General features: G+C 40.1%; 1 long non-coding RNA gene across 1 annotated transcript; it reads left to right on the forward strand.

The window, feature by feature from the left end:
• The first annotated feature begins 3,060 nt into the window (after nucleotides 1–3,060).
• Nucleotides 3,061–7,364, forward strand: LOC108719272. Its single transcript, XR_001936194.2, has 2 exons — nucleotides 3,061–3,308; nucleotides 6,118–7,364. It is a non-coding gene; the product is annotated as an uncharacterized LOC108719272 (long non-coding RNA).
• Nucleotides 7,365–20,745: the final 13,381 nt, after the last annotated feature.

Raw genomic sequence — 20,745 nt, forward strand, 5'->3', positions numbered from 1 at the left:
TTGGGGGAGGGGTGGGGAGAGAAAGAGATGAGAGAGAAGGAAGAGAAAGAGAGAGAGGGGCGAGAATGAGAGTGGGGAGGAAAGGGTCAGATAAATAAATAGAAGAGTGAATAGACAGGGAAAAGAGTGAGAGGAACAAATACAGAAAAGAGACAGTTAAGAAGGGAGAGAGATTGATAAAAGGAGAGGGAGATGGAGAATAAGAGAGGAAATAGGAATGGAAAGAAAGAAAGAAAGAAAGAAAGAAAGAAAGAAAGAAAGAAAGAAAGAAAGAAAGAAAGAAAGAAAGAAAGAAAGAAAGAAAGAAAGAAAGAAAGGTATTAGTTTACTTCCCATTCTATTTAGCTTGTTGTAAATTTTGCAGCCTTGTGCCAGATGAGCTGAGCCAGAAGACCATGCCAGGCTCAATAGCATCTGTATCTCCTGGGCCTTTATCTTCCTCTTCCTTCCCATTTCCTTCTGTCTCCTTCATTCTGAAAGTTTTTTTTTTTCCTGGCCAACACCGATAATTAGTGTTTTTGTGAAGTGTTGCATAATGGAAATGGCTGGTGACCCAGCAACGAGGAAGCCTTCAGCTAGTTTATTGTTACAAGCTGAGAAAGGGGCTTTAGGACAGAGACCCCAAGCATTGACCTGCATTCATTCAGTGGATTCCCTATTCATTGGCAGTCTTATAGCCGCCCGCAGATCCCATTGTTCACATAATAACAATAGATAGGCACTGGGAGAGAAGGTTTTCCAGATGCAACGCCAGTCGTTTCACCCCCAACTACACATAAACAGGATTATTTCCCTCCAATTCAATACATGAAAAATAAACACCGTTGCTTATTTATTTATTTATTTTTTTACAGCACCTGTTTTTGTTGCATGTGTATTAAAAGCGTGTGGCATAAATAGTAGCCTATAAATGTGTGTTGAGTGCAGATGTTTATATAAAAGCAGCCAGGAAAGGGCATGAAACCTCAAGCAGCACCAAATTCCTCCTTGTCAGTAACTCACACCTTTTTATTCCTTCTCTTATGCACAAGCTCAGCAATTTAGCAGCACGAGGTAAGTAAATCCCTGTGTCATTTATATACAAATCATCTTGCGCCAAAAACCGATTTGCGACTAATATTCTGAGTTTTTACTCCAGCTGCTATTTCTGTCTCCACTCTTCTCCGACTGTCCTGGATAAAACATTCTTACAAATACATTTAATGATAATGATCGGCGATTTAACCCTTTCATCTGTGTTTGCGTTTTTCTTTTTATAGAAATTGCGCAAAATACCGGATTCAGTGGGAGCCAACTATTACCCCAGCTTAATTGTCAGGCTGATCATTTACAATGCAGGGAGGAAACAAAGTATTTCAGCCTTAATTCTGACTTGTAAATGGCAAGATAAAAAAAACAGCAGGATCAAAGTATTTGGATGTGCTAAAAACTCATTGCATTTGTCCCTATTCTCTATTGATATGCTAATACGCCTGGGGAGCCAATAACAAGAACACCTTGCAGATTTTAAAAAGACATTCTTGCCCTCTACAGAGAAGTTTATTATCAACTAATTAGCTACAACCTCTTCCAGTGAGTTGGGTTACATTTTCACAAGTTCTCAGCAAACATAATGAATTGAGACATTTCAGGATAGTGCTAGGCAAAGAGAGAGTTAAAAAAAAAAAATAATAAATAGGAATGTGTGAGTGATGGGGTAAAATAGTGGTTTATAACCCATGGGAGAAGATGCATCTTCCTGCAAATCGCATGCGATTCAATATTGAATTGTGCCCAAGATATAAATAAATGTCGTTAAATATGGAAATAATAGAGGAGTTCCAGTGTTTTCTGGTGTAAATAGATGGTTAAACGACAAAGCTGAATGTGTTTAATAATGAGGATGAACTATGCCCTCTGCTCAAGTCATTCTCTCTCTATATATATAAATAAATACATATATTAAAGTGTGTGTGTGCCTATGTATTATAGCTTTGCGGGAATGGGCCCCACAGGGAGTACGTGCGGCGCATGCTGATTGGCTCTAGTCTCTGTCTATGGGACGCACTGCGGTTGCCCGTGTAGTTTAGTTGCACATATTCCATACTGAGAGCTCAGAGCTGCAATTTCAATGCGCCTTGTTCTGAAGCCCATTTCTATTGCAATCGTCGGACTATTTCACAGCCCCAAACAACAGATTTTTTTCAGTTTCAATATGTCATATAGACAATTGTCCATGTGAACCTACAGGACGGTGATTTTTTAATGTAATCTAATGTGTTGCTATTAGAGCTCCAGTGTGAGTTGCATGAGAACATGGAGGGAAAAAACTATGGCAGCTGCGTAAAATAAACCATTGCATTTCTTGCGCTGGTCCATTGCGCTTGCTGCAAACATTTCAATAGAAATAGTGTAATAAAAAAAAATCACAGACCCAGCTCTATATAAACCTTCTTCATTAAAATGCGTCTTTAACGTAGACAAAAACGCATTGATGTACTAAATTTGCGTTTGGGAAGCAATAATAAAAGGTTTGGCACATTCCCCATCTCTCTGCTTGTACAAGATACTCGGTGTTAGGGGGTTGATTCTTTTCTGCCCCCCCCCCAGTCTATAACATTGTGTTATACATGGCGCCCCACACAGGGCTTCAGTCTCCATCAAAGACTGTTGAGGTCAGGGAAGGACTAAATATGGCCGCTGCCTACAAATGGTCTCTTTTGGGGTTTAGTTCAATATAGAAATCGTAAAGGGAGGGGGTTTAATGTTTAAAGCTTAGATTTTAATATTTAGCTTGAATCTAGATAAAAAAAATATCAATTCAATTAGTCCTTTAATTTCCACAAATGAGTTGTTTTGTTTTTTTTTTATGCAGAATGAACAGGATGATTTCATTAGGTTTGAGGGGGGAAAATAATCGGTGACAGGAGTTTTACATAAACTGGGGGAAGCGTTAATGCTCTTTTGTGCCTTCAGCCTTGTGCTGGGTGAAGAGGCTGCTGCTGCTGCATGAGAAGAAAGTGGCTGATTTAACTCATTGGGATGCAGCAAGCGACCAGCCCTCTTTTGAAAAAAAAAAAAAAAAAGCAGAAGAGGGAAGGAGAAAGAGGGAGAGAGGGGGAGAGAGAGAGGGAGGCTGTCAGGACCTGCACCACTGAGAGCTTTGCGTTTATTCCCTTTAATGCGAGGGATAAACATTGAAATGTCTCTTTTTTGTGTGTTGGGGTTGAGCCTACATTTTTCATTTGCTCTGCTGCTGCGGAGATATTCCGGAATGTGGATGCTATGAATATCCCTGGCAGATGTGGATTACAGATCGCTAATCACTAGTAAGTATAATTTATTAAAAATGTTTGTTTTTTCCTGCGCTTTTTGCTAGATGCGCACTCGGAGTCCATTGTTCCTAATCGCTCAGGCGCTTCCTCGCGATTTCTCTCGCAACATCAGATCAGACCAGAGCCCCATCAGCTCAAATCAGAGCCCCATCAGCCAGTTAGATGTGATAGTCCCCGCCGCCCACTTCATACAGCTGGGCCGTATCGGACTGGCTTCTAGCGCTAGTAATTCTTGCACTTGACAGAGCTGTTTATTGCCAATGTAAAGGCGTTTGCGCGTGTTTCAGCCCATATAGGTGCGCGTTAACCTTTGTGTGAGTTGCAGCCGGGGCTCAGTGTTCCCTGCGGGGCAGTTGTCTGTTAACGCTGTGCAATGTGCAATGAATTCCGATGGCCCCTGCCTCCTTTGTGTGAAGCTCGAGAGCTGCTTTGTGCCAGGGAAGATGGCGAATGCCTTTTGTGTTTGGGCTATTTTCTTCCGGTACAAAGGTTTTCCTAAGCCCTGAAGCCTCTGCAGCTCCTGCTGAATCCGCATTTTCAGCAGCTGAAGGAAGAAGGTACTTCTCATGGGAGTTGATATTGGCAGTTTCTCAGTATCAGGCTCCAGTCATTTGCAGCAGAAAAAAAAATGTAGCACTGACTGTGATTTCTTCCATCATATTCAGTGGGCATAAAGAATCGGCGTATAAACGCTATAGACTGTATGAAATGAAGCCAATGAGCGTTGTGTATAGGGCACCAAACCCAGGCGCAATCGTTTCAGCGCAATGTGTGGGTGTTTCACCCTTGTGGGACAAAATGCTTCAAAGCAATAACTGACCACTGTGGACTCTTTTGTTCCACCAGAGGTCTCCGCTTGCTCAGTGGCTTCTTAATGTTGAAATCAATTTTTTTTAGCACATGCACTGCGCCTTTTAAATATGGCGCAGCTCTGCCAAATGAATGAAGTGACAATGTCTTTATTTCCGTGATCCGAACACCGAAATAGCACATTCTGCAGGAGATTTACAATCGCAGATCAAAACCATGGACAGCGCAGTGACTGCAGCACCAATATAAACAACCCCCAGCCTCTGAGTCTCGGATCTATTCCCTGCACTGCAATAACTCATACATTGCTGATTATTCCTCTGCTGCTGCTGCTGCATCCTTATTAGTTCTGTTGGGCAGCCATCTTGAATGTATAGCAAAGCAATATTCTAAATTAATACATATCTTTGCACATGTTTCTAAAGTCATTAACCAGTCTGTAACCCACTCCCAGTTACTTTTTATTTGCTATATATATATATATATATATATATATATATATATATATATATATATATATATATATATATATATATATATATATATATATATATATATATATATATATATATGATACACAGAAGCTTAAGACTGCATAAACCCTGCATAGATCCAGGGTATAACTGCTGCTTTTATTATCCATGGCCCTCTACAGCTTTTTATTTAATAATTAGTGTGAAAATACCAATATAGTGATGATTACATTTGTCCATATCTTTGCTGCCTGCCCCATCATAAGTATGAGTGCTTTGTGTATAGTACAACTATAGATAATGTACTGGGATATGAGAAGAGAGTGTAAATTGCTAGACCTGGATTTTGTATTGCTATTACTACTTGTGATACAGGCAATTATAAGTAGCCAAAGAACTGGCAGAAAATCAGTTTTTTTTGTATATGATGAATGGCTTAGCCCCACCATCTCCATTCTCTCTCTCTCTCTGCATAAATATCTATTGTATTGACTCTATTTGGGTTTGTTGGTTTTATATGTCCTGTCGGTTCATACAGCTAAAGAATTTGGGTTATCCAGTGCGGATTTGTTTATGATAAAGTGCTTTATGTAACCCTGTGCGGATTAGAACCAGGCCACTGCTCATGACCTACTTTAATTCAGGACAAGCTAAAGATAAAAAAGAAAAGCATTACCTGCAGGCTACCTGAGTGGTGAGATTCTGGGGTGCTTTCTCTGTAGCCCCAGTTCTATAGGTTCCTTGTTTGCCTTGAACCCTAGGGGAGGTGTTGTTTTATAGGATCAGCAGAGCTCATTGGGTAGGGGGAGAAAACGTAAGATAATTCAGCAATCGATAAGTAGACATGGAAAAGCTGCTAGAAGGTTTCGCCCTTGATTAGTAAGAGCTTTGAAATGGGGATGTTGAGAGTGCAGATTGTGCAGGGCTTTCTGTGCTTTCAAGGACACAGGGAGAGGATGATGATGATGATGAGGACTTTGGGAGCCAACATCTGCCTTGTGGGTGACGTCAGCGGTCCCGTGTAATCCTCTTGTGCTGAAGGCACTTGCCTTATTTGTTTGGCTGTAGAGCCATTAATCCCTAATTCTGGATCAGCAAGCGAAGGGGAAAGACTGCGCCGGTGCATCCGTCATTCCCAAATATATGAAGCCCCTCTTACAGCTCCAGATTCAGAGCCGGCCAGTGGGCAATACTTCTCAAATGGTATATAGATCGCTTCTATTTACATGCATTTATTTATTTTCTCCTTTTTTTTCGTTTCTTTCGTAAACCTGTGTCTTTTGCTGACGCGCATTTAATGCCACAGAAATATTTTTGTACATTTTTTTTTTTTGCATTAGTAGTGTTAGACAATATACAGGGGCTCATACGCAACTGTCACATCGGAATAATGACAGTTTTGTTAAGGTTTTCATTTCTTCTTTCTTTTATTGTTGTCGTTTAGAACCGAAGCGTTTTCCTTCGTTGAAGCGTGGCCTAAATATATTAATATAGCTGCTGTGTTTTCTTTATCTTGCAAGGCATGACCCGGATGGTTTGGACTGAAGAAGAGGATCCTGGCGCTGACATTATACATTTAACTGTACTCTGGGAATTGACCCCAAGGATCCACCCATTTCTCTTTGCTGAAAACGGATCTGACTCTGACATATTTGCAGCTTTTTCGCCCTGATGTCTTAATAGCGAGTCCGCAAATACCGAGATCAACCGTGCGCTCTCTGAGGGCTTCCTCGGTACTGATCCAATCCCGAATGGACATTGCGCTCTTTACCAGCCATCGCTCTTGGTTCAGGCTTTTCACAGAAACGATCAATACGGATACGATGTCAGTTTAAACATTTAAAGGGCAGTTAAAAGCCTTTTTTAGTTCCCTTTTCCGAGTAGAGTAACTATAGCCTGGCCATATGGGCTGCCCAAACTCTCCGGGGAGATTGGGCAGGTGCGATTGAGTTATTTTTCCTCATCACAAAAGAAAGATGACACGTCTTGACCTTTCCTATCATATCATCGGGTCAAAGCAAGACTCCCAATGAGAAAGGCCTGTGTGTGTGTGTCACAGTGGAGAATTGTTTTAGCTGTTTATGTCTAGAGCTGCAGGTTCCAATAGAAAAAAAACGTTCATAGAAGCAGCAACAGAGACATCTGCTTTATGGAACGTTGTGCTGAGGATCCAATGCACCTGAACACACACACACACAAAGAATATATCCAATCTATGACTTAAAGGGAATATGTTTGACTGGAGACGCTTCTACTATAAAATCAAAGAGCCTTGCTCGGAAGAGGAGCTATTAAACAGGAGGAGGGGGTCGTGTCTTCCTGCGCGACCCCTTGCCATTTTGCTTTGACCTAAGTCTCTGACTCTCCGTGTTCACAGCGGACCTTGATTTAATGTCATACAATTAAGGCACGCGGTGAATGCCAAGAGTGGAGGCTCAATGCAGCCCCTGAAGACTTCTCTTGTCTGCGCGACAACAGAACACAACACGCGTCAGCGACAAATTAACTCGAGTGCCGCAGTTTTAAGTGATGGAAATGCAACACCAGTGGCGCATTGTATGTAATTAGGATGTGGGGGTTTGGGAGAAAGGTAACCAGCTGTCAGGGGCCTTCTGTCAACTGCCCTAACCCCTCTACCATAAAATTTTATATATGTACTGGTAATTTATACAAAATGTGTGAATCATGTATATATTGTATTGTTAAAGAAATGACTGTAAAAACAAACTGTTCCCTTGTTAAGAAGGAAATAAAACTCATTAAGGACCGTGGTATGAATAATGCAAGCCATTTAGAACGCAAAGTATTGTATAAGAATGTCAGTATGTGTCAAACTGTATATTATTGGATGCAGCGCAGTGTATTGTAAACTCCCCCGCCCGGCCATAAAGATCTTAATGTAGCGCAGTGCGCTGTCCATAGTGCTGAAAATCCATAACTCCTATTCAGCCAGGCCCAATTCTTCTGCGCTATCCACAAATCTCCATCAATGACAGACAGGATCTGCAGGAGTAAAGCGCTGCCAGGCTGCAGCTCTGTGTCAGAGCGTGACTAATAGTCAGTCCTATACAATAGGAGCAGCACTAGCACCGAAGAACAACAGCATATAGACTGGGCAAAACAGATTGCGCCCAGGCTGTCTCCCACAAAAGCAAGAATGTAGTAAAGCTAAGCATGCGATTTCCATTTTATATTATTCTGTTCCGAAACCCACATTCACGAATAACTGCACAACACCTTCTGTTGCGGGATATGTGGCAACAATTAAGTCTGATAATTAAATTCATACATACATGCATTGATTTAATTTGCGCAATGTTACAACAGCACATATTAGCAGCCTGTGAGAACGCTGACCATTCACAAGCACAACATTACTCATCTCAAGTGAGAATAATCATAATTTGATGGGAGTGCGCAAATCGAGTTACTAAATCCCTGCATAGCTGGTTTGTAAATACCCTTTAGTATAACAGGAGTAAGAGTAATAAATCATCATGCGTGTGCGTAAAATAGCCTTGCATGTGGCCCCAAACCTAACAATAGGCAACTGTGAGCTAAATCTCGGGCAGTTGTGAGATCTCTTTCTATATGTATTATTATACTGAGGTGCACGTTCCATTTTAGTTCTATTGGTTAATAACGCAGCAGAATTAGGGCTCACTGGAATCACTTGGGCAGGACTGTAACACAGCAAAGGGCTTGTTTGTTCATTGTGTGTGAGTATGTGTAAATAACCATGCACATGACAGCACACACAGGCAATCACAGGCGCATATTGCTTTCCATCATGGATCAGGCCATGCGTATTTAGCAATCGTGATATAAACCAGTAGCTTTAGTTAATACGCCTTTGTGTATGAAACTGGGTTAAGCCAGGATTAAAATAAAAACAAAGTACATGGAATATTTGAGCTTTTTGGCTGGTGCTAGCGAGCGCTTCCTGCAGATACTGTGCGCTTTGCTAGGACTTGGAGATGCCAGTATGTAGGGCGCACCATTACGCACACTAGCACCGTATAGGGGATACCAACTGCGCCCTGATGTTAGGACACTCACAGTCGCAGATATAATAGATGGTACTGCACAGAAAAAAGGGTAAACCATAATATTCCCAGTCGGCTTGGTCTTTATAGGTATCCGACCAGACCAACTGCACAGAGCAGTCTAAGGGGCCATAGGGCAGCCTAAAAGGCAGCAAGGGTACGTTTTTAGGTGAATTCTAGTGTGTTTGGAAGGAAAATATTTAATCCATAGCTTTATTATGAGACAAAGGGGATGGTCAAGATTAATGTTGGACCGCTAAAGGTCATTGGACCCAAAAAAATATCCCCCTGTAGTAATCCGACTCCATTCAATCACCATTATTTGGTCATGTTATTATTTAGCCACCCCATCTGCGCTGTTCCTCCTAATGGCCTGTGCCTTGTTATGGTGTAATAATAGGAGTGTTGATGAGCAATCACAATGCGCACTGCCCAGCAGTCCTGTCCTCGGGCTTAATGACATCATAGGACCATAAGGCGCAATGGAATTAACTTGTAATAACTTGCGCTCCCTTCTAGGCGATTTAATAATGCGCTGCCTATAAAGGCTAAGCAAGTGAATCAAGTACTCCTTATCTGATCCCTAAATAGACTCTGAGATTTACCAATACTTCTCTTCCGTGCCTGGGGTTTTATTCTCCGATATTTCCTTTTATATTAAAAGCAGTTTTCACTGCAGCCTGCCATCAGTTCTTCCCTCTTTGGCCTGGATTTACAGCTGCAGCAGTGAATTTATTCCAGTACACACCAGCGCCCCCTATTGGAGATTTTAAAGGTGCTCAAACAACAGAAAAAGGTCCCAATAAATAGAATTAAAGTGACAGTTGAGGACACTGCCGACAACTGTCAATAATTCATGCAAATGACTTCCAAGTGCTTATACAGATAAAAGCAAAGAAGAGAAATTGGGGGGTAAATTTTGGGGCGGGGAGGTTTCGGTTGGATAGAAGAGATATTCTGCGCAGTAGTCAAGTTGTATTTATCGTGTTATCCTGTGTCATTTATTTATGTCATCATTACAATTCATAATGGTGACTATGAGCATAGAGGTGCATTCGCCACAGTGAATGAGAAACCTACATGTTCAGCCAATGAAGCCCGAGCTACACCAGTAATGTGCAGGTGCTGAGTGAGTATCGCTGCAGACAGCGAGGCGGACAATTCACTTGGCTTTTGGCTGAGAGCCCAGTGTCCTGATGGATTAAATATCAATTTAGATGAGGCGGTTTCAAATCGAAAGAGCAATCGCAGCTTTATGTGCATTTTTGCTTTAGTCGCTGTGATTATTGCATTATCTCTACCCGAGGCACGTCTAGGTTTGCCCTTCCCATACACCGTTTCATCGCACGTTCGCGAATTAGATCTGAAAGGAAGAGGGAAATACAGAAGCGAAATGTATTTTCATGCGGCTCTTTAGCGCGGCGATACTTACAGGCGGATGTTATCGTTGGCGTTAATTTGATCGTGCTGAGCAATTTGTGCTGCGGAGACCTCGCTCCATTGGTTCAGCAGTGCTGCATTGTGTCTCACACCAAGCACACTTGGGACATGGAGGGGATGCCACAAAGATAATTCATTTACATTCCATATGACTGGGCATTTTTGCACGCAGCGCTGCACTCAGCAACGCAGCGCTACAGGTCCGGACTGAGAATTTAAATAGGCCTTGGCTAATGATGGGCCGAATTTCTCCCATTTTGCTTTGCGAAAAATCTGTGAATTTCCAGCAAAATTCGCGAAACGGCGGAAAATTTGATGGGAGTTCACAAAATCAGAAAGTTTCACAAAAAAAATCACGAAAATCAGACATTTTCAGGAAAAATTTTGAAAATCGGAAATTGACGCTCGCGTCCAAGCTGATGCTGGCGTTAAAATCAATGGGCGTCCATATAGTGTTGACGCGCACCGAACTTTGCGTTCCGTTTTTCTGCGTTCAGCCACAGGGAGCGCAGGAATAGACGCCTGTGGGAGTACAGCCCCATTGGAAAAAATGTAATGCGTCTATTCCTGCGCTCCCCTGCGGCTGAACGCAGAAAAACGGAACGCAGGGGAGAAATGATCTATAAATCTATACAGCCACATGTAGCGCTCTTTCTCCTTGTAAACAGTGTATTTATATTGGTTCATTTAGCTATTGAGCAGCAGTAGCAACCTGGTCTGACTCAGCTGATTCTGTAAGGAAAAGCAGAAACACTATGTGACTTTAAGAGAGGTTATTTTGGGTTACTAGGGAAGTATTATTATTATTATTATTATTATTATTAATAATAATGCTAATGATAATAATAACAATAATCATAATCATAATACACCACAATTAAATAGTAATTGATTTACATATTTTATAGATTTATTACTGAAATGGATTTATATGTGTACTTAGGTGCATCATTTATTTCTAATGTGCGATATCTGGCTCACCAGTTAAGGGATAGGATCTTCTGGCTGGAATATAGTGTGATACAGTGACTTTGTACTTAGTTAACTAGAGTTGATTTTACATAGTTAAATATGAATAATAAGGGGATTTGACAGCACATCATTGTAAATGCATTCAAGAGGCAGTTCACCTTTAGGTTAACTTTTAGTATGTTATAGAATGGCCAATACTAAGCAACTTTTCAATTGGTCTTCATTATTTTATGTTTTTAATAGTTTTTTTCATTATTTGTCTTCCCCTTCTGACTCTTTCCAGCTTTCAGTTGAGGGTCACTGACCCCTTCTAAAAACAAATGCTCTGCAAGGCTACACAATTATTGTCATTGACATTTTTTATTATTCATCTATCTATTAACACCCTCTCCTGTTCATATTCCAATCTCTTATTCAAATTAGTTGCATAGTAGCTAGGGTCATTTGGACCCTAGCAACCAGATTGCTGAGACTGCAAACTGGAGAGCTGCTGAATAAAAAGCTAAATAATGCAAGAATCGCAAATGATAAACAATTAAAACTAATGGCAAATTGTCTCAGAATATCCCTCTTTACAGCCAGGCACATTTCAGGGGCGCCCCAATGCCGCCCCTCCTCCTACTTCGCTTTTGTAACTTCCAGCGTCGGAGCAGGTGGAGGAGGGGCTGCATCGCTAGTGCAGCGAGCGCTATTGCGGCCCGGAGCGGCCCTGTTTACATCATAGTAAAAATTAACTCAAAGGTGAACAACCCCTTTAATCCTGAATTATATTGTATTGTGCAGCAAGAGATCATCCCATCCATAGACCATAGACCAAAAATGTACCTGGGAATCACCCAGTTCTAACAGTTCCAGACTCAACAAATGGCAAATACAATATAGAATCAGTAGGAAACCATATCATTTCTGGTCCATACACTCTACTATCTTTAACCTAAAAGTATGGTCTAGGATTACCCAACATGAATCTGTAAAATACAAGCCAATATTTGGCTGTATATTTATATTTTCCAGCTCTTAACCCAGTTAAGAGCTGGGATCATTTTGGCAGGGATATAGTGTGATCAATACCATGGAGTACCTATGTACATATGTACAATTGTAAGAGCTATTTGTACACCACCATTTAACCTGATATATCTCCTAATGCTTACATCTACATTCACCAGGTGTTGGCAGCAGTACCCTTAGGAAGAACCACATAGGTCAAAACACATTAGCCTGTCTGATATTACTTCACATTTGAATGAATGGGAAAACTGCCTATCAAGCAAGGCTAATAGATATGCATCTGAAATTAGGTAAGTCCCAAATGTCCTGTCTGACAAGGAGGAGTTTGCCTTCAAGGACCTGCCACCTACCTTAGATGGGCGAATGACCTGGCTAATCAGTGGAGCCATTCATCATCAAGAAAGACAAGATAAAAAAACTCTTTTCAGCATTAGTTGTTCACTATTTCACTATACTTTGCTTTCACTGTTCTCCCTGATCTGCAAGTTTGTTCTCTGCTATCTGTGAGCACAGTTATTGCTAGAAATGATGTATATAATCTGTGCTTAAGAGGAGGCAAAATAGCAATAAACTTACATTTTCAGTTTATTTAGAAGTGCCCTTAAAGCAAGCTGGTCTCTCCTGGGTTAAATTTGTAATCGTTTTCTTTTACATTTGTTTTATTGAGTTCTAGCTTCTACTTACTTCCTCTCTATGTTGTGATTTCTTGAGGCCACGTCTTAGGTCCCCTCCTCTACACGACATCTCATTTGGATTCTATTACCATCTTTATGCAATTGACACCAAGATCTACCAGCTGACTCCAGATCTGTCACCATCTGTTCTCCAATGATCTTTCTCCATCTGTTCATTCACATTGCCTTTCTGCTGCCCCCTGAATACAACAGCGCCACCTAAAACTCCAAAACCCAATCTATTGTTTCTCTGCCATCATTTCCCAAACAGATCCTAAGATTTCATTGTATGTCACCTTTCATTCAGCAACAAAAAAAGCGAAATCCTCTGCACTCGCTCATATCAATATACCAAAGGACATTTTGTAAAAAGAAAAACAAAAGCTAGCATGAATATGCCCTCCCCTTATATCCCCTTCATATTTTTTGTGTTTATACTGAAATATATTAAAGCTGGCCTACTTTATTACAAAATTGTTATTTTCCCTTTTAATATACCTTTCATACAGTCACATAGGTTAGCTGTCTAAGAGTCATGTTAACTCTAATGCCCCATATTGAAGCCCTTGCCAATTCCTTCTGTTTCATCTGTGTATTATTGCCCAAACCAGTGGCAGATTGATATGATTTGAAGCCCCACAGGCTTCCCTTCTATGCTACTCTCACTCCCAAAAGTTTAGAAATATACAACAATTGATCAGGGTCATGGGCAGGTCTACACTGAGAATCAAAATAGGCCATGGAATTTCAGAGGCCCAAACAGACCCCCACCAGCCCAATAAATAATGACTCTCTATGGCAACTTACAGCAGCCCCTTCTGCCATTTGCCAGGACCCACAGATTGCCAGTCTGGGCTGGAGACATAAGGGGCCTATGATCTACCTTTTTTTAATTATTATTTGTATTTTATTTTATATTTATTTTTATCTGAGCTGCTGGCCTAGGTCCAGTCAGGATGGGTACACAGTCGGTACTCACTGGGAAAAGATTAGGCATCTAGACAAGGAAAGACGCGTGTATGCATGGCGTATGCCTAAGCTCTCTAAGACGCGCCAGGTTTTTGCACGCTAGTGATGTCATTAGCGCGCACCAAACACAATGCCTCTTAGCTCAGGCACATTTGACACATGTGCCTGGTCTTGTCTGGCTGCCGAATCTTCTCTCAACAGGTATCGACTGCGCGCCTGTACTGACCTGACCCAGCAGTGCGGATAAGAATACATTTTTTAAAGAAAATAAAAATAATAATTGAAAAAGCAAGATGGGCCGCAAATCACTCTGGGTCCCTAGGCTATAACCTAAGCTAGCCTATTCATTCATCCACCCATGGCCCAATCTCACTATTTATCTCTTAATTTTGAGAATTCCACCTCTGCACATCACTGGGCCACAATCATAAGAGTGATCTGAGTGTATAAATACAAACAGCTTGTCACATATAGTATCCCGAAACTAAGAACAAACACCAAGGTTCTGGTCATGGCTAACGCTTCTGCCCATAACAGCTTCTTTTTGCTTTGGATGCTTGCAAGTCTTAAAGTGAGAACCGAGGCGAGAGTTCTGGGCAGGCAAGGGAACACTAACATGTGACAGGACCAAAGCGTAGTCGAGGAAATAGGCCGGGGTCAATAACCAGTCCGTCAGCGCAGTACAGAATCAGGATCCGGAAGAAAACAGGCAATGATCGGGTCAGGCAGTGAATCAGCAGAAGTGAGGGACACGCATGGGTCAAGAACAAGAAAAGTGGACAATAAGCACACCCAGGAATTATCTGACAATAGACCTACGTTGGGCAGTGAACAAAAGGACGAGGCAGCTTTAAATATCACTCAAAGCATGATGACGTCAGATGCAGCCTCTAAATAAAAAGACACACGATGGATCCGGAAGAATGTGCACGAGGGCTCAACTCAGGGAGAAGACTGCGGGCATCCTCGCTGCCCAACTAGACCACCAGGTATTGTTACACAGCCCAAGCAAATATCTCTTAGTGGATGCAGTTAAGTTCCCTTTGATTTGGTGAAAACTCATATTTTGGGCAATAGGTCCTTTCATTCAATATTCATTTTTAAGACTTCTGTATATTTGTCAGAATAAGATATTTTTAAAAAATTCATATGTAACAAGTTTTAATTTCTTATGATGCTCATGGTTTGTATTTATTTTCAAGTCTGCACTTTGCTACAGTAACCTAAACAAAGCGAAGAACATATAAATACTTTTTCACAAACATAGTGGCTGTTGTAAAACCTTGTGTTCCTCATCTTGCTACATTACCTGGATAGTCATATACTTTCATGTAGAACTGGATCCAATCTAATCCCTTTTTGTACACACACAACATATTTGACCATGACCCTAGTAATGTTTTTTTCCAAACACCAATATCAGTGTCATTTTGGATTGGAACCACAATATGTATTTTCTGAGCCAAGAGAAACTCAAAATTCTAAGGCTTACATGAAAGAAAAAGAACAAAGGAAAGGAAGAAAGAATAACCTTGTCATTTAGTGAAACTCGAACAAAGCATTCGAACAACAAGCTGTGGTGACATGTCAAAAGTACTTAAAAAAAGTTATTTTTCAAGGACACTGTTTCTACGTACTGCTCTAGGCATGGATCTGGAAGAACTAGAGATCACAGATGAAACAGATGGTCTTTAGCCCCAGTTGTGTAATAAAGTCTTAACAAAAATACCGCAGATAAACTCTACATGGCTTAATTTAAGACTCTGTTGTAGGGTCAGAATAATCTACTCATCCAAATAATTTATACATTTTAATACTATTTGATTATACTGGCTTTCAGGAAGACTGTAACCCTTATTTGAAGGTTTATTCTTAATTTCTCCGAAAGGAAACATGAATATCCATACTCTAAAACAGAGTGATACAAGTAGCACAAGATATTTTTATGCTCCAGTAATCATTTACAAGTAGTGATGGGTGAACTTCTCCCGAAAAATGTGCGAAATCCGAGAAACTGTGAAAAATTTGACAAAACTCGAATTTTGACAATTCATCAATTTTGACACCCGCGTCGATTTGCGTCAATTTCGACGCTCAACAGTGTTAAAGTCAAAGAGTGTCTGAATAGTGTTGACACCCGACGGTTTTGACACGAGCAACGTTTATAACACGCATCCAAATTTTTTTTTACGACGACTAATTTTCGTCAGATAATTTTCGTGGGAAACTTGGAAATTCGCTGCAAATTTGCGCCTGCCAAATTTATTCGCCCATCAATATTTACAAGTTAAATTTAGAATGGTGGGTTACGAGAGGAACGGCAGTAAGACTTTCAACTATGAGATCTATGTCCTAAAGGCATGGTAAATGTTTCAGCACTAATCAGAATACCTCTACCCAGTTAGGTTTGGCCACATTGAGGTTTCAAAATAAACTACACAAAGCTATTGCATTTTAAAGGGGTTGTTCACCATTGAGATAACTATTAGTATCTTAAACAAGGATGAAGTGGTAACAGTAACACAATAATGTAGATCCTAGATGAAGTAGTAGAGAGCATTTCTTGCTGCAAAGGAATCAAACCCATTTTGAACCCCATTAATGAATTATACATCACCAATTCTCATAATAGGGAAAATGATTAACCTGTTTGACCTGGAAGATCCCTTTATTATGGAGAAACCTCCTCTTTTCCAGTTACAGTGGATGTCCTCCTGACCCATACTGTTCTGTGAGGAAAGCTAATCACACACATTTATAATCATATTTAATTGATTATGTATTATTAAAATGATACTGTCATGGGAAAAAATTTTTTTTCAAAATGAATCAGTTAATAGTGCTGCTCCAGCAGAATTCTACACTGAAATCCATTTCTCAAAAGAGAGATTTTTTTATATTTACTTTTGAAATCTGACATGGGACTAGACATATTGCCAATTTCCCAGCTGCCCCAAGTCATGTGACTTGTGCTCTGTTAAACTTCAATCACTCTTTACTGCTGTACTGCAAGTTGGAGTGATATCACCCCCCTCCCTCCCCCCCAGCAGCCTAACAACAGAACAAGGAAAAGGTAACCAGATAACAGCTCCCTAACACAAGATAACAGCTGCCTGGTAGATCTAAGAACAACACTCAATAGTAAAAACCCATGTCCCACTGAGACACATTCAGTTACATTGAGAGGGAAAAACAGCAGCCTGCCAGAAAGCATTTCTCTCCTAAAGTGCAGGCACAAGTCACATGACCAGGGGCAGCTGGGAAATTGACAAAATGTCTAGCCCAATGTCAGATTTCAAAATTGAATACAAAAAAATCTGTTTGCTATTTTGAGAAATGGATTTCAGTGCAGAAGTCTGCTGGAGTAGCACTATTAACTGGTGCACTCCGATGACAGGATCCCTTTAAGTTAGATAATCCATTCATTTATCTGATGCATGAAGTTGCTACCTTTTTCCAGTTGTCCAGCAATCATCAGCATATTGACCATTGCCTCTAAATAAAGCACAATGAAACTTTTTTGTAATGTAATTAAAGTAAAATCTGGAAAAAAAATGCGGATTTGGCCGGAGTATATTTCAGAAATAAATTAGATAAATTCAGATTTTGATAAATAACCCCCATATGTCTTTAATTAAATACGGGGGTTTGTGTTCTTCTTAGCAGGTTTTCACTCATGCACAGGTTTCACGCATCTCTTTCCATCACCTTCTTCAATGGGTTGTTCACTTTTGAGTTATTTTTTAGTATGATGTAGAGAATGATATTCTGAGACAACAAAATGAGAAAACAGTCTCATTTTGGTGGTTTAAGAGGTTTTTGAAACCAGGAATAAATTCACTTTCTCTAAAACCAAAAATGTCATGAAATTTATTAAAAGCTCCAAACTGAAAAATCACAAACAGGAAAAGTCGCAGAAATGTCAGAAAAACAGGAACTTTTTCAACTTTTTGTACAATTACTATGACTTTTTCGTATTGTCGCAAAAAAAGCCAGCCTCAAAAATACCTGAAAACCTCTAAAACTAAAGAAAGAACCTCCAGTTGTGAAAGGGACATCTGGCATTGACTTCTACATGATTTCAAAATACAAAAAAGGGGGGATGTGGGAGCACTCCAAGGCTAAGGTAAAATGTGCTGCCACCTGAGGCAGCAGCCCAGATGCCGTACCCCCTCTCCCGCTCCGCATTTAAAGAGCAGTCAAAGGGGAAAATGAAGCGTTCCGAGGGCCATCCGGACAGTTCAGGGAGATTAGTCACCCAAAGAAGAAGCAATTAGTGTGCCCCTGCCCTTAAGAGTAAAATGGGCTTCGGTTTGGGCAGTCTCTCTCTCTTAACACCCACAAAAGCTAGTGGCGCGGGAGGATCTACTTTAGATCAACTTTATGATCATAACTTTGTAACTAAAACCCCTGTTTTTGTAAACACATGCACTTGCATTTATACTGAGTTACTTATGAGACAGGGGACCAGGGAATGTGCATTGATTAATTGACCAAATCAGTAGCACTTCCATTGTACTTAAACACATTTTAACTTAGCCTTAGCACAACCCCCCTTTTTTGTATATTCTACATGATTTCCACAGGATTGAGCTGGAGTATTTTTAGATTTGGAATTGTCACAGTTTTGTTGTATAATAAATCCTGGAAAAGTTGTGCTTTTTTTATGCAACTTTTTTGGATTTCTGGCATTATAAAACCCTACCCCAAAAAGTTGTGGTTTAATAAACAATTTGCACCAATAAGAATAAATAAATTGCATTTCACAATGTAATATTCTTTCTTTAAACTGTTTGTCACGATCGGCACCCAAAATCCAGAACCAGTGCTAGGCTCCCATGTGTCGGCTCTTGCTTCCACCTTAAACAGCCGCCTTTGACCTCGGGAGGAGCCCTCGGCTAATTGGATGCCGCCAGGTCTTATTAAGAGAGGAGCCAAGCTAAAGGTTCTGGGTGAGCAGAGTGGCACGATCGGTAGCAAAGTCTTTTGGACACAAGGTCACAGACAGAAAGCGTAGTCAAAATCTGGCCGGGTTGGTGCAGGCAGAAAACAGGCAGGGGTCAAAGCCGGGAGATCAATCAAGAATGGTCAAGACAGGCATGGGTCGGAATACACATATCAGAATAGTCGGTTTACCAGGCAGAGGTCGTGATCACAGAAGTCAGTAAAAGTCAGGCAGGCAGGGACAAAACAGGTATCAGAACACAGGATTTACACAGGATAGCACCCAGAAACTCACATGATGAACCTATAACTGGCAATGAAAAAATACAAAAGGCCCCTCTAAATATCTTTAAATTTCACACCATTGCGTGCTGGTGTGATGAATGCGCCTATAAATAAAGTGGATGTGCACTGCGTGCACCCTAATCAACTGGCGCACAGGAGGCTAAGGAAGCAATATTAAAATTGCGTAAAGGAAAATTTGTTCGCGATAAGGCATAAGTTTTCACATTGCGAATAGTTTTTCCGTTACTGACCTTTATTACATTCCCTCAAAATACTATCCCCCCATATGTAATATAAGGCATTAAGGAGCAGTAACCCACGACAACCAATAAGATTCTTGCATTTAAACATATGACTGCTACATGCTTGCAGTGTGTAATATGATCCAAGCAAACATACACAATTAAAAATACAATGTGTGCTATGGCTTTTCAAATAACTTACTGAGGAGAGACACAATAGAGTGACTTTGCAATTCCGCAATGGTCTGATGGATGTCTATTACTTATTAAAGGTTTTTTCCTTTAAACTATTCTGTTTTTAAGCTAAATAAATCAAGTCCTGATGGTGGTATGTAGCTATAGGGTGTAGCTGGAGGAGCTTTCTCTGACAGCTTACTAAAGGTCAAATCATGAAAGATTTAGTAGGGTTTAAGGCATAATCCAACAGAGTACATGGTATAGTTTAACAACATGACCTTTCTTCTTGCTTGAATTAAGTCAAGAGGCAAAATAACCAAGCTTTCTATTATTTATCCCATAAAGGTATACTGTCATCAACTAATTTCCTTTATTCGATTCTCCTATTCCCTTTTCCCATGGGAAGTCTTAGGTCAAGGTCTCTCACAGCTGCAGTGTTGTAAATAGAAAGAATCTTTTTCAGATGAAGGAACATTGATTTTGCTGTGGGTCTTGTGGGACTTGAGGTCTTTGATTGGGAGTCTATAGCTAGCATTCCAGTCACAGAGCATTACATGCTTTTTTTGCTGGGGGATGTTGCGTAGAAAGAACATACTTCACAGTTCAAGCACTAAAAGTGACAAGACTGGTTTTTTTTTTCAGTTAAAAATAAAAAAAATGTATATATATTTTTTTAGTGCCTGTTTAATAGAACCTTACTATTATATGGGCTTCCCTATGTATTAATTGATTTATTAAAATCTAAAAATGTTTATATCTATATTTAATTATATCTATATTTAATTGATTGCCATTTCTCCGTTTGCTATTGGGCATTAAATAAACCTCACAAATGTACACAGATATCAGAAAAAAATATCCAAGTCAAAGACCCGGGGGTTTTGTGGAAAAGCGAGCTGCGAGATATGACCTTGTCGCTTATATAAATCTATGTTTTTAATCAGTAGGAAGCGGTAACATTTTATTAACAATGTATTCAAGTGTCACTGTGGTTTTATGAGGCAAAGATTATGTCAAATGCATTTTCCAGCGTCCTGTGCATGATCAAGTGAGAAGAAAAATAAACCTGAGCGATCCAGCAAATGTCTCATTAGATTCTTGTAAATTGTTTGATACTCTATTATACGGGAGGGATAGTATGTGACTATTGATACCTGCATAGAAAAGAGACCGAAGGATAAAATAAATGGAATTTTCATTGACTGAACATTCTCCAGCAGATAGTTAAGTAACTGTTTATTAATGTATTTTTATTGACCTTGAATTCATGGACAAAATTTCATTTCTAGAATTTGCTGCACCAGAACATTATATGAGAAAATAATATCAATATGGAATGTTGCTGACCTGTTTTATCACCAATTGTGCATAAAAAAATATTTAGTAAG

This window comes from Xenopus laevis, chromosome 6L (assembly GCF_017654675.1).
Source record: "Xenopus laevis strain J_2021 chromosome 6L, Xenopus_laevis_v10.1, whole genome shotgun sequence".
In the NCBI taxonomy this organism is placed as follows: Eukaryota; Metazoa; Chordata; class Amphibia; order Anura; family Pipidae; genus Xenopus; species Xenopus laevis.